This window comes from Ambystoma mexicanum, chromosome 4q (assembly GCF_040938575.1).
Source record: "Ambystoma mexicanum isolate Mex_15411 chromosome 4q, UKY_AmexF1_1, whole genome shotgun sequence".
NCBI lineage: Eukaryota > Metazoa > Chordata > Amphibia > Caudata > Ambystomatidae > Ambystoma > Ambystoma mexicanum.
The window spans coordinates 226327822-226340337 of record NC_090928.1 but is presented as its reverse complement, the minus strand read 5'-3'; the positions used below and the strand labels follow the sequence as shown (position 1 = coordinate 226340337).

Genomic DNA, 12516 nt, shown 5'->3' with positions numbered 1-12516 from the left:
GCGCATGATTGCTTGTAGTCTTACCTTTCTGTCTATCTGCTTGGATTATCTGTACTCACGCTACTCCTCATGCTTCCTCATGTCAGAAAAAATACAATCTGAGGATCCTACACGCGTGAGGGATCTTGGGTACAGTGGACGTCACACTAGGGATAGTATTACTGGCACGCCTGTGTCGACGCCCATTTTCGACTTTCGAAAAACAAACTGTAATACTCCGCAGCTTCCACTAGATGTCGGCCTATGCACAGCATGTGAATCTAAGCAGATACAAGCATCAGAAATACGATTACGGTGAGTAATGTATCCCATATACTTATAAAGAAATATTCTTATATTGTCCTTGCTCTTAGGATGTCTTCTATACTGAGAAATCTAACAAAATGTTTTGAAGAATTTGGGAATTCTGCATTTATGGAATGTACAGTGCAAGCAGTGAAAACTCATCGTACTTTGGTTCCAACACTGCAGTGAATCCACCAAGTACATGCTCTGTATGCCACAAGATGGTACCCTCTGTTTCTTGGATGTACAATGTTCAATTAATCACAGAGATATACAATTGATGATTGTTGTAGCAATTTTTTTCAAGTATCAGCTATGAGACATTTTTATTATCCATGCCAGTCTTTCTGAGGCCCTCAATATAGCCTGACAAATAGGGCATACCTTGAATATAGCATAAATTACATATGTTCATATTCTATATGGACCTTTAAAGTGGTTCCTTGGTGCTGAGCCTAAACTAAAAGTGGGGAGCTGATCTACTAGGGATGGTCAGTTCTAGAAGGCAGCAGAGATAAGCCATGTTTTAAGTGCAGGGTCAAAAGTTGAGGTTGAAAGAAGCATACTCATACGTCCTGTCCCCTTTCCTCCATCCTTGTGGGCATCCCCCAACATGGAGACAGTACTGGAACCTTTGTTAGCGAAAAACTGAACTTCCCCTTTAACTTTAGTCTAGCGTGCAGTGGCGCAGCATCGGGCGTTGCAGCCTTCCAGCACCTCAACTCAGTCTCTTTTTCCGTAGACACATTGTCGGGCCTGGCAGCCAGCTTGGAGACTTTCCGCTTTCTCCTGTTTAGTTTTTCAATCTTATTTAACTTCCCTTTGGTGCCCCGACTCCCTCCGCGCCATGTTAGCTGCAGGAGAATTCACCGACATGTGTCTCATGCGACTGCTCGTTCCCGACCTTGGACCCCCATGCACTCTGTCTTCAGTGTTTGGGGCCTGACCACCGCTGGGGCGCATGTTCGGCTTGCAGCGCTCTAGGTCACAGGGCATTGAAGAACCGGTTGTCGCAGTGGGAGATCTTCGATACGTCTCCTCCTCCCCACCTTAAGGACTTTGTCTCCAGGACCTCCTGTCAAGACAAGGTAGGCCCTCAGTTCAGCACGGCTACACAGTGCAGCAACTCCTTCCCCGGGGTTACTGCGGATCAGGGTTCTTCGGGTTCAGATTCTGGGATGTCTGAGACCTCTAAGGCTACCGTCTTCCAAGCCGAGAGGCCCAGGGGCTCTTCCGGGCACAGCGTGTCAAGGAGTTCCCCCCCTTCCCCCTTCTCACCTGAGTCCGATCTTTGCTGGATTTCTTGGTCGATGCCTTCTTGCGGACGGATCGGGTCTTGAATAAGGCTGCGTGAGTCTCTTCCGACTCCAGCGTGCGTTCAAAGTTCCATGATGCAACGATCCAGGAAACCGGGAAATTAAGAAAGTGCACTACTCAGCACACAAGTCCAGGAAGTAAGAACAAAGGAGAGGGACTAGGAATGGAGTTAGTAGGGACAGAATCAGGGAAGCAATACCGCGAGCTACGGAGCACACGTCTAGTCGCTACTTCGTAATAGCATTGAGATGCGTGGATCCGCGGGGGGCGTGGTCTATTAATAGAACACGCTACGTCCAACGTGTAGAGCGAGGAAGTTGTTTCACGCTGGACGGCCATGTTGGGAGTACCAGGGAGTGCAAGCCCTGTTGAGACAAGGACCAGGAAGTCCAAAAGAGGCACGTTCTGTAGGTCATGACAGCATGCCTCCTCCGAAGACCCGTTCCTCCAGGTTTGCCCGGGTGTATGAGGTGAAATTTTCTGAGCAGTCAAGGGGCCTTGAGATTAGAAAGTGGTTCCCAGGTTCTTTCACTAGGAGGATATCCCTTCCATTCAACCAGGTATTGAAGCTAACCCCGTTTATACCTGGAGTCGCATATTCAGGACACTTCATATTCCAGTTGGTTGTCGACCAGCAGAGGAGGGGGTCTGCAGGATTTCCGGGAGGATTGGATGTAGGGTTTTAATAAGGATGTGTGAAAAACTGTGTGAATTTTCTTCCAGGAGTCTGGTAGTTTGATCCAGTATGAGACTGGATTTATAATTTCCTTGATGGGGAATAGTACCGAGGGGCCAATTTGTTTGTCCGTAGATGTCGGGGTAGTAATTTCGAGGACAACCAGACTTGATCACCAATTGCATAAGAAGGCTCTGGTCTTCTTTTGGAATCTGCATACCTCTTAGTCTGTGTTCTGGCCTTCTCTAAGTTTTCTTTGGGCTCCTGGTGTACGTTGATGAGGGTTTCGATCCAGGAGTCGACAGTAGGTACTGGTGTGGGATGAGGGAGAACAGAGGGTAGAACCGATGGATGGAAACCTTGGCTACAATAAAAGAGACTGGTCTTAAGTGCTGAATGTTCGGAATTGTTGTAGGCGAATTCAGCCATGGGTATCAGGAGCGACCAGTCATCCTGAACTTTGGTGGCGAAACATCGAAGATACTGTTCCAGGGTCTGATAAGCACGTTCTGTGGCCCCGTTGGTTTGGGGATGATAACCTGATGAGAGGGCGCGTTGGATTCCCAAAATGCGACAGAGATGTTTCCAGAATTGTGAGACGTATTGAGGTCCTCGATCAGATATGATCTTGGAAGGAAGTCCATGCAGACGGAATATGTGTTCCAGAAAGATTCCAGCAAGTTCGGATGAGGATGGTAGCTTACACAGGGGTGTAAAATGGGCCATATGAGTGAACAGGTCAATGATAACCATGATGGTCTTGTATCCTCGGGAAGGTGGTAATTCCACAATGAAGTCTGTAGCAATGAATTCCCATGGCCTTTTTGGCAGTGTAAGTTGCAGTAGAAGACCCGCTGATCTCTTATTATCATGTTTATTTTGACTACAGAAAGCACAAGCTTGGATGTACTGCTGTACGTTGTTCTTCATTCCAGGCCACCAAAACTGTCTTTGTATGAGGCGGAGGGTGTTGGTTATGCCACGATGTCCGGAGTGAAGGGTATCATGACAGAGGTTTATTATTCTTTGTTGTAATTTCTGTGTGGGAATGAGCAGTGCATTGTCCTTGAATAAATATCCTTCCTTGACTCTTAGATTCCATTGATTCTTCCTTGAAATATCCTTCCACAGATCAGAGGATTGAGTTTGCACTTGAATTTCTTCTAGGAGATTGACTGCTTGAGCTACAAAGATCGTTTGGGGAAACATCTTGGGATAGGCCCTATCTTCAGTAGTTACATAGTCAGGACGTCGAGATAAGGCGTCAGCAATCAGGTTTTGTGATCCGGGAACATGAGTGATGTGGAACTGTTACTGGGCAAAGAAGTAGTTCCAACGCGCCTGATGACTGTTCCTACACTCCAATGACTGTAGAATTTGAAGATTCCGATAGTCCGTGCGGACCTGAACTGGATGTCTAGCACCCAGAAGTAGATGTCGCTGTTCAGTGAAGGCTTGGCGGATGGCTAACAGTTCTTTTTCCAGGACGGAGTAGTGTGTCTCACTGGGAGTCAGGGTTCGTGAAAGGTAAGCAATGGGGTGTTCCAGTTTATCCTCAAATTCCTGCTTCAACACCGCTCCTATGGCGTAGTTAGAGGCATCCGTTTCCCCTAAGAATGGTCGATTTATGTCGGGTTGGGCTAAGATGGGGCTTGCGTGAACTCTGCCTTTAAACGTTGGAAGGCCTTATCTTGCGGTGTAGACCAGATAAAGGGGGTGTCTTTCTTCAAGAGAGCAACGATCGGCTGAACGATCTCGGAAAAGGTGGATATGAATTTCCGGTAGAAGTTGGCAAGCCCCAGGAAGGATTGAACTTGTTTCACGGACGTGGGAGCGGGCCATGCCAGTATGGCCTTTACCTTTTGAAGGGTCCATACCAATTCCTTCTGGGCTAAGGATGAATCCTAGGTAGTGAACAGAAGTAACGTGAAACAAGCATTTTTCGGGTTTGGCTAAAAGTTTGTGTTCATGGAGTCGTCGTAATACTGCCTTTACATGTTCTTCATGCTTTTGAAGGTCCTTGGAATAGATCAATATGTCGTCCAGATAGACAATGACGAAGAGGAATAACATGTCAGAGAACACCCTATCCATGAAACATTGAAAAACTGCGGGGGCATTAGCTAGTCCAAAGGGCATGACTAGATATTCATAGTGACCAAAGGGTGTTCTAAAGGCTGTTTTCCATTCGTCTCCTTCCCGGACACGGATCAAATGGTAGGCACCCCGGAGATCCAACTTCGTGAATATTACGGCGCCTCTCACAGCTTCCAGGATATCCGAGATCAAGGGCAATGGGTACCGGTCTTTGAGGGTGCATTGATTTAAGCCACGATAGTCGAGGCAAGGTCTGAGTTCCTTGGTGTCCTTCTTGGGAACAAAGAACAACGAAGCACCCGCTGGAGATTTTGAAGGTCTTATGGTGCCATTTTCAAGGTTGGTATCCAGGTATTCTCGGAGGGCCTTTTTCTCAGGTTCGGAAAGGATGAACATTCTGCCGAAGGGAATCACTGCTGAGGGATCTGAATCTATGGCGCAGTCTTCAGGTCTGTGAGGGGGTAAGGCCTGGACTATGGTAGTTGAAAATACATCAGCATATCCCTAATAGGCCTCAGGGACTTGTATGATATTGGAAACCATGAGTGGTGTTTGCTGGTCTCTTGGTGGTACTTTAGGGGGTGTCAAGGAGGGATCCAGGAATAGACAGTGGGACATACAAAACTCTGAGCCTAGGAATATTGATCCTGCTGTCCAATTGATATACGGATTGTGCTTCTGTAACCAGGGCATACCCAATACCATTGGGTAATGAGCTCACTTAATGATGTCGAGTCTAATCCGCTCTTGGTGATGGTTTATAGAAAGCTGGATCTCTTTACTCTGCAGGCTTATGGGCCCTGAAGTGTGGGGTCTTCCGTTAATTGCTTCCACCAGCTGCATAGTGCTTCGTGTCTCGTATGGGATGTGATGACTAACAACCCAATCTTGATCAATGAATATTCCCATAGCTCTGCAGTCTACCAAGGCCAAAATGGAATAGGTCTTATTCTTGGAGGGCTATAGGAAGGCCTGCAGTATCACCAAATTGTTTTGTCCAGGAGAGTTCAAGGATGGAATTGATTCAGAGCAAACATCTCTCTCCCGAAGCTCTGCTCCATCTAGGATCGGGAGCTGGCGTTTACTGAACGCCGAGGAGGGGCTAGAGGACATTCCCTAACCAAGTGTTTATCTGAGGCACAATACATGCACAACCCCGTATGAATCCTTCTCCTCCTTTCTTTCGGGGATATAGGTCCACGGAAGGCTCTGTTCTGCATGGGTTCTGGTTCAGTGACTGAGCCTGGGTTTGTGTCCATCTTGGTGGTGCTCTCAAAGGACACTTTCGGAGGATTTCCTCTGGATTTCTTCTTCTCTGCCTTCCTTTCCTGGATACGAAAGTCTATTTGCATGGCAAGGTCCATTAGTGCCTGGAATGAGTTTGGGCGAGCCACTCTGGCCAACTCATCCTTAATTTCCTCATTCAGTCCTCTCCTGAAAAGGGTAAAACTCGCCTCAGGGGACCAATCAGTTTTTTTGGCTAATTGCTTGAATCGGGTTACAAAGGTGAGCATATCCTGGGATCCCTGCTGAAAGTCTAACAGGCGTTCCTGGGCACTATAGACCTGCTCTGGGCGGTCAAACATGGTTTTAAGGGCTTGTATTAACCCATCATAGTCATCTAGGAGAGCATCGCCGGAATTAACGAGAGGCGTAGCCCAGGTTAAGGCATTTCCTGAAAGGTGAGAAATTATGAAACCCACCTTAGCCCTGGGAGTCGAAAAGTAGTAGGGCTTAAAAGTAAAGTGGACCAAACATGAATCCAGGAATCCACGAAGGGGTTTTGCCGACCCATCGTATTTGTCAACTATGCCGCCCAGCAACACACTTTCTTTTGTGGCAGAATCACGGGATAGAACTAATTGTTTGAGAGCAGCGTTTTACGCCTTTAGTTTCTGTACCTCGGTTGTTAGTTCTTGCATGCCACGCATCAGGTTCTGAACAGCTGCTTCCATTTCCATATCGAGTTCGGTCGGATGTCGTCTCAAACTGCCAAGGAGTTCGTTCCCCCCCTTCTCACCTGAGTCCGATCTTTGCTGGATTTCTTGGTCGATGCCTACTTGCGGACGGATCGGGTCTTGAATAAGGCTGCACGAGTCTCTTCCGACTCCAGCGTGCGTTCAAAGTTCCGGGATACAACGATCCAGGAATCCAGGAAATTAGGAAAGTGCACTACTCAGCACATGAGTCCAGGAAGTAAGAAGAAAGGAGAGGGACTAGGAATGGAGTTAGTAGGGACAGAATCAGGGAAGCAATACCGTGAGCTACGGAGCACACGTCTGGTCGCTACTTCGCAATAGCATTGAGATGCGCGGAGCTGCGGGGGCGTGGTCTATTAATAGAACACGGTACGTCCAACGTGTAGAGTGAGGAAGGTGTTTCACACTGGACGGCCATGTTGGGAGTACCAGGGAGTGCAAGCCCCGTTGAGACAAGGACCAGGAAGTCCAAAAGGGGCGCGTTCTGTAGGTCATGACACTGCGGGGGCAGACCTGAAGCTGTCCCGGCTCCCAAGCTGAGGGGCTCAGGGGCCCTACCAGGCTGTCCTCGGAAGGGTGATCAAGTTCGTCCCTTTCTTCTGCCCCAGGGGGTAAGGGATCATCGAGTGCCTCCTCCAAGAGTCTGTCCTCAGCACGATCCAATATGGCTACCGGCACAGGTGCCAAGGGCGTCCAGCCTACCGGAGCTCGCTGCAAGGCCGTGAGCATGGGCGTTACCACTACCGGCAGTCCGGCTGAGGGCTCAGTGCCTACCAGAGGGATCATGAGGGTGCAAAACCCAAGCTTTACCCTCCCGTGTCTGAGCCCTCCCTTGGTGTCATAGACTGGTTGAGCCTCTTCTGACCCACTGCCCTCCTCCATCTCCTCGTCTGAAGTACTGGAGTCTGATCGATAGTGGCCCTGGCTTTGTCTGTATTTGTGTTTCTCGTTACGTTTCTGTGGTGGCGACCTGTCTCGATAGGAAGCCACAGTGGCCACCGGTGAGCTGTAGCCCTGTGGCTCCTCCACCGAGGTAGGCGAAAAATTGGGGAAAAAGCAGGAAGCTGAAAAAACCCCAATAGCCAGATGTTGTTGCAGGCAGAAATTTTCTGTTGTTGTTTGTTGCGAGGAAGCTCTCTGTACTGTATTCCAATGTCGACTTCAGTGAGCGGGTAGCAGCGTGGGCAAGTGAAAACTGACACCAGAGCACAGCCGTAACAGCTGCGGGCAGGAAGTTCGCAGAACGCGAGGACCGAAGGAGGCGGCAAAGGAAACTGCCAAAACGGAAAGGAAGAGGAAAGTAAATGGGGGGCAGGGGGTTTGGAGTAAAGAATCCGAAAGGAACCAAAAGGGAAGTAAATTCAAATAGCGAGAGGACAGAACACTGAGCGTTACCAAGGGAGGAAAGCGAAAGCGTAACTCCGTGGTTGCAACGCACAGGTTGCTGGGAGGAAGTGTGTAAAGTCCCTCCCAGTCAGCAGTGATTTAGGAAAAAGCTAGACCGTCACCACACTGTTAAAGAAAAAAGTGATGGAACTTTCATTGGCCGCCTTATCTATATCTATGCCACAGCCTACAGGTACCCAGACGCATGACACTTGGCTCAGGACCTCCACGCCCTCCCACCCAGGGCGTGGCACAAGGCTTCAAAATGCCATAGAGGCACATAGCGGAGCCTGGATCTGCTCAGGGCCCGCCAGTGCTTTTGCCCATCAAATGGGCTTTGCAAGATTATCCCAGCCCCCTTCCCTCTAGAAGCGGCAGCAGATCCTACGGTGCAGGCTTCTGGTCTCCTCAGGGATACATCTACTCCTCACAGCCTTACGGTCACATGCACCAGGTGGCTCAGCGCTTTGACCAGGAGCAGAGGCCCACCACCTCGGAGGGCCACGCCCCTAGGGGCCTGGCAGCTTGCAAGGACTGCTTCTTCGGGCACTTCCTCTTCCTCATGCGTTCCCCTCAGATGAAGGGCCTCCAGAAGGACATTGTGAATGAGGTCATCCCGCAGGTGGGGCACCCCGGTCCGCTCCTCTGGGCACTCCTCCAGTTCCTCCGGCGCTGCCGGTTCCAGTGCCAGTTCCTCCCCTGGTCCAGGACCTACCGGTTGTTCTGACCCTTTGGCTCCTCCTTTACCACCAACACCTCCCCCTCACCAGCCGTTGGACCTGTCTGCGGCTCCGGATCTGGGGGGGACCCCGCTAGCACCTGTGTCCCAGGGCCCAGCTTCCCCTTGGTCTGTGAAAAAGGGGGGAGGGGGCAGTGATGATGATGAGGATGTTGACGCCTAGGGCGATGAAACCTTGGTATCTGTTAAGGCCTTTCATGACCGCCTCCAAGGCCTGGCAGAGTTCTTGGGATTCCCTCTGCCCGAGGATGCCCCCCAAGAGATGCGAGTGCTAGGAGAGGTCTTATGGAAGCGCACCATGATCCGGTCTGGCAGGTGGCGCGAAAGGTCTGGGAGAAGCTCAGGGCCAATGCCCAGATGAACATGAAGTTGGACAGCAACTTAAGTCTGACGGACGGCGAGCCAATCCTCCTCTCTTTCCACTGCAGCCACGTTCCTCAGTGGTGGCTGTGGCCTGGCCCTCAAGGCGTTTTTGCCCCTCATCAGGGGCAAGTAGGTCCTGGTCAGAACGGACAATTCTAGTACGATGTTTTACCTGAACAAGCAGGGTGGCACCCGGTTCCCCTCCTCTGCATGGAGGCGGTATCGATCTGGGAATGGGCCCTGACAGAGAGAGTTTGAATTTCAGCAGTCCTATTCCTGTGGACAGCAATGCAGAATTAGACCATCTGAGCCGCCTTGGATCCAACACTTACGAGCGGGAGTTGCGCACTGACTCCTTGTTGCCCTTTTCCACCGTTAGGGGTTCGTGGACCTGGATTTGTTTGCATCCCCTCTGAATTCCAAGTGCCCCCAGTTTGGGCAGGATGGGGTCAGAAGTCTCTGGGAGATGCCTTGAAGATCTGTTGGCACGGCCGCAGGTGTTATGCGTTCCTGCCCACCCCTCTGCTCCAACGGACCTTCCGATCTCCAGCAGGGGATTCCTGACGCAGCAGAGCAGGGTGGTGGCAAATCTGGATCTGGCCAAGCTGGCGCTGGCAGCCTGGTACCTGACCAGCTGAGGCTTCAGAATGCTCAATTTTCGGATGACAACGGGGACTTCATTCAGCAGGCCAGGGGGCCCTCGACTCAGTCTCAGTATAAGAGTAAATGGACTAGGTTTGGACTAGGTTCTGCCATTGGGCCCATGACAAGGGTCTGGACCCTGTCACCTAACCTCTGGATGGCGTACTGACTTTTTCAGCACACCTGGGCTGTTCTGGAGTTGCGGTGGATACGAGCCGCACTTATCTGGCGGCCATTGGGGCCTACAAGAATTCCCCAAGGCATGTGTTTGGGGTTGTCTAGGCTTTTTCTGCCAGTTTTTCTGCCAGTGTATAGGTTGCACCCGGTCTGGGACCTCAGTGTGGTTCTTGCAGCATTGTAGTGCAAGCCTTTCGATCTGCTGGCCTCTGTGGACATCCGCTTATAGACACTAAAGACAGTTTTACTGGTGGCTCTCACCTCTGTGCGCAGGATTAGTGAGCTGCAGGCGTTCTCCTCGCATGAGCCCTACACCACGACAAGGTCATCTTGCGCACGCACCCAAATTTCTTGCCAAAGGTAGTCTCTCCATTTCATCTGAATCAAGTGATCTGCCTGCCGGTGTTCTTCCCGAACCTGCAGTCAGAGGCGAAGAGGGCCCTGCATTTGTTGGACCTCAAGAGGGTCCTCAAGTTTTATCTCTCTCCGACAAAATCCTTCAGAAAGTGTGAGGCATTGTTTTTGAGTTTTGGGGGCTCCTCCTCAGGCTCCCACGCTTATAAGGCTTCCAACGCCCATTGGATGCTTCAGGCCATCTCACAGGCATACACAGCCCTGGGCAATCCTGTTTCGGAGGGGATTTATGCCCATGCGGTCAGAGCCAAGGCGCCACGACTGTCGCGTTTCAAAGACATGCTTCTTGGGATGTCATCAGCAAGGCGGCTACTTGGACCACGTCGTTGGCCTTCTGTAAGCACTACTGTACTGGGGAGACCCCCAGCCGGCCCATAGGGTTGAGGTTTTCTCCGAAGTACTTTAAGACGAGATAGCTGCACCTTTAGATGGATGGGGGTGCAGATTTATTACTCCAACACCAATCAATAAAGACAACTCAATGGTTTGGCAAAGGGAGTCCGTTTAATGGCAAGTACAAAAAACAGGAGTCATAGAAATCAGCAGTGATGCGATAGTCCGTCTCGCTTCAACTCCAACTATTTTCATACTAACAGTAACATTTATAATCAAAACGCGTCATAATTGACGTATAACACTCAAAAGTTAACATGCAATTCTATTGGTTAGGAAAAAGTAACTTTAATATAGGTACTATATCTGTATATGATAACGGAGTGAGGGGATTGGATAAACACTATCAGGTGGGTGTCTAAGTCCTCACTTCAAATATGACTATTGTAGACGTCACTAAGAGTACGGCGTCCCATTGGTTCTGCTATCTATAGGACCCTAGATTATTTGGTCCATCGTGATTGGGTTGGCATCAACCCCATGCATACATTTCCACTTTGCTTAGCAGTACGCAGAACGGTCAGCCAGGTGCCGGGTGTCCCCCAATTCACCCGACCTTCCCTCTATCAGTCATTACTTTAGTGGCTATGTGTCAATTAGTTCACTGTGGTTCGTCTCGAAACTGCATCTTCTTGTCTCGAAAATTTTGGATATCTCTGTCTGGGCGGATGCCAAGCGTAGGTGTGAACCTGTGCCTGAATTTTCTGAGTTTCTCTCAATTTGTGCATTTAATTCTTACTCGGCTTGCCACCTGCCTACGCCTCCTTATCTCGACTTTCCAAAGACAGGATATTCTGTTCTTAAGTTTCAATTATGTGAAGCTACTGTTCGTTCCTTCTATTGGTCTGACCCTGGCTCCTCCTTGGCTCCTCGATTCAGCCGTCTCTTCTCGTTTAGCCAGAAAACAAATCTTGTCCTATGGCCTCTAGTAACCTGAATTGATTCTGCTTTTAGTGCAAAGTGGACTTGCACTTATATAATGTGCTTCGTTTTGAGGTAGAATGTGTACAATGGCGCTTGCCGCTCTATTCTTTTACTTAGCATAGCAAGCCACACTGTTTTCTTAGCTTTCTTGCGGTTACAAGCATATGTACAGGCGTTAGCTGGTTGAATATCTTTATCCTGCTTACAGCTTAAGCTTCTTTGTATTTCAACCTCGCTTTCTTCTTCTAGGTTCACGATATCCTTATTCATGGTATTTCGTCTTTGTGTCATCCTTGGGTCGTCATATCTTCTGTCTGTGAGTCCGTCCTGGCTCTCGTGACGTCACCATTCGTCTTCCATTAAGGCCTTCTTGGTTTCTTCTGAAACGGTGTTTAGGCAATCTTCATTTTGTCTCATTTGCTGGTAGGGTTTTCTCAATGTATACCTTACTGTCCATGGTTTTCTGGGTATTGGTATTTCAACAGGTGTTGTCCATCTGATAGGCACCTGGCAGAGCCCTACTGCGGCTCTCTGCTGGTTTATTTGCTCATCATACGTCACATATTTTGGTGTGAACGTTCCTGTTACTTAAAAATGGGCGATGAGAGTGCAGGCTTTATTTGGGACCTCCTCTACACTACTCACTGAATACCAGCTCCAGGCGCAATGCAGAGTATGGTCAGGCGGTAATGTGTTCAAATGGGAATGAGGTGAGGCACCGGAGGGGGCTCAGTTGTTTGCTGCCAAAAGGTCTGGAACCGTCCCCTTGTTGGGGGACACCCACAAGGATGGAGGAAAGGGGACTATGAACTATGAGTACTCTAGTCACTACAGTGAGTAATAGTAATTTCCTGATAGATACAGGTAGGGAGTTACAGAGAATGGACGCAAGTATCGAGAGAACTTGGCCCCAGGTGCAGAGTTGATGAAATAGTTGTAGAAAGAATGGCTCAACTTAATGATCGAAGATGTCTACTGAGCTGATATGGAGGAAGTTGGGATGAGAGAAAGGACTTCTGGTTGAGAGATACCGGTAGACAATATAGTGGGCTTTAAACCCGAGCCACTGCTTGACAAGAACCGGTGCAGTTTAGCCAAGTACGATTAAATGTCAGTGGCTTGTC

At 49.4% G+C, this 12516-nt stretch overlaps 1 protein-coding gene across 6 annotated transcripts in view; it reads left to right on the top strand.

Annotated features, from left to right (window-relative positions):
• CDK19 (cyclin dependent kinase 19) overlaps window positions 1–12516 on the top strand; it is a 1825462-nt gene that overhangs the window by 1730977 nt on the left and 81969 nt on the right. The gene's annotated exons all lie outside the window — the stretch shown is intronic.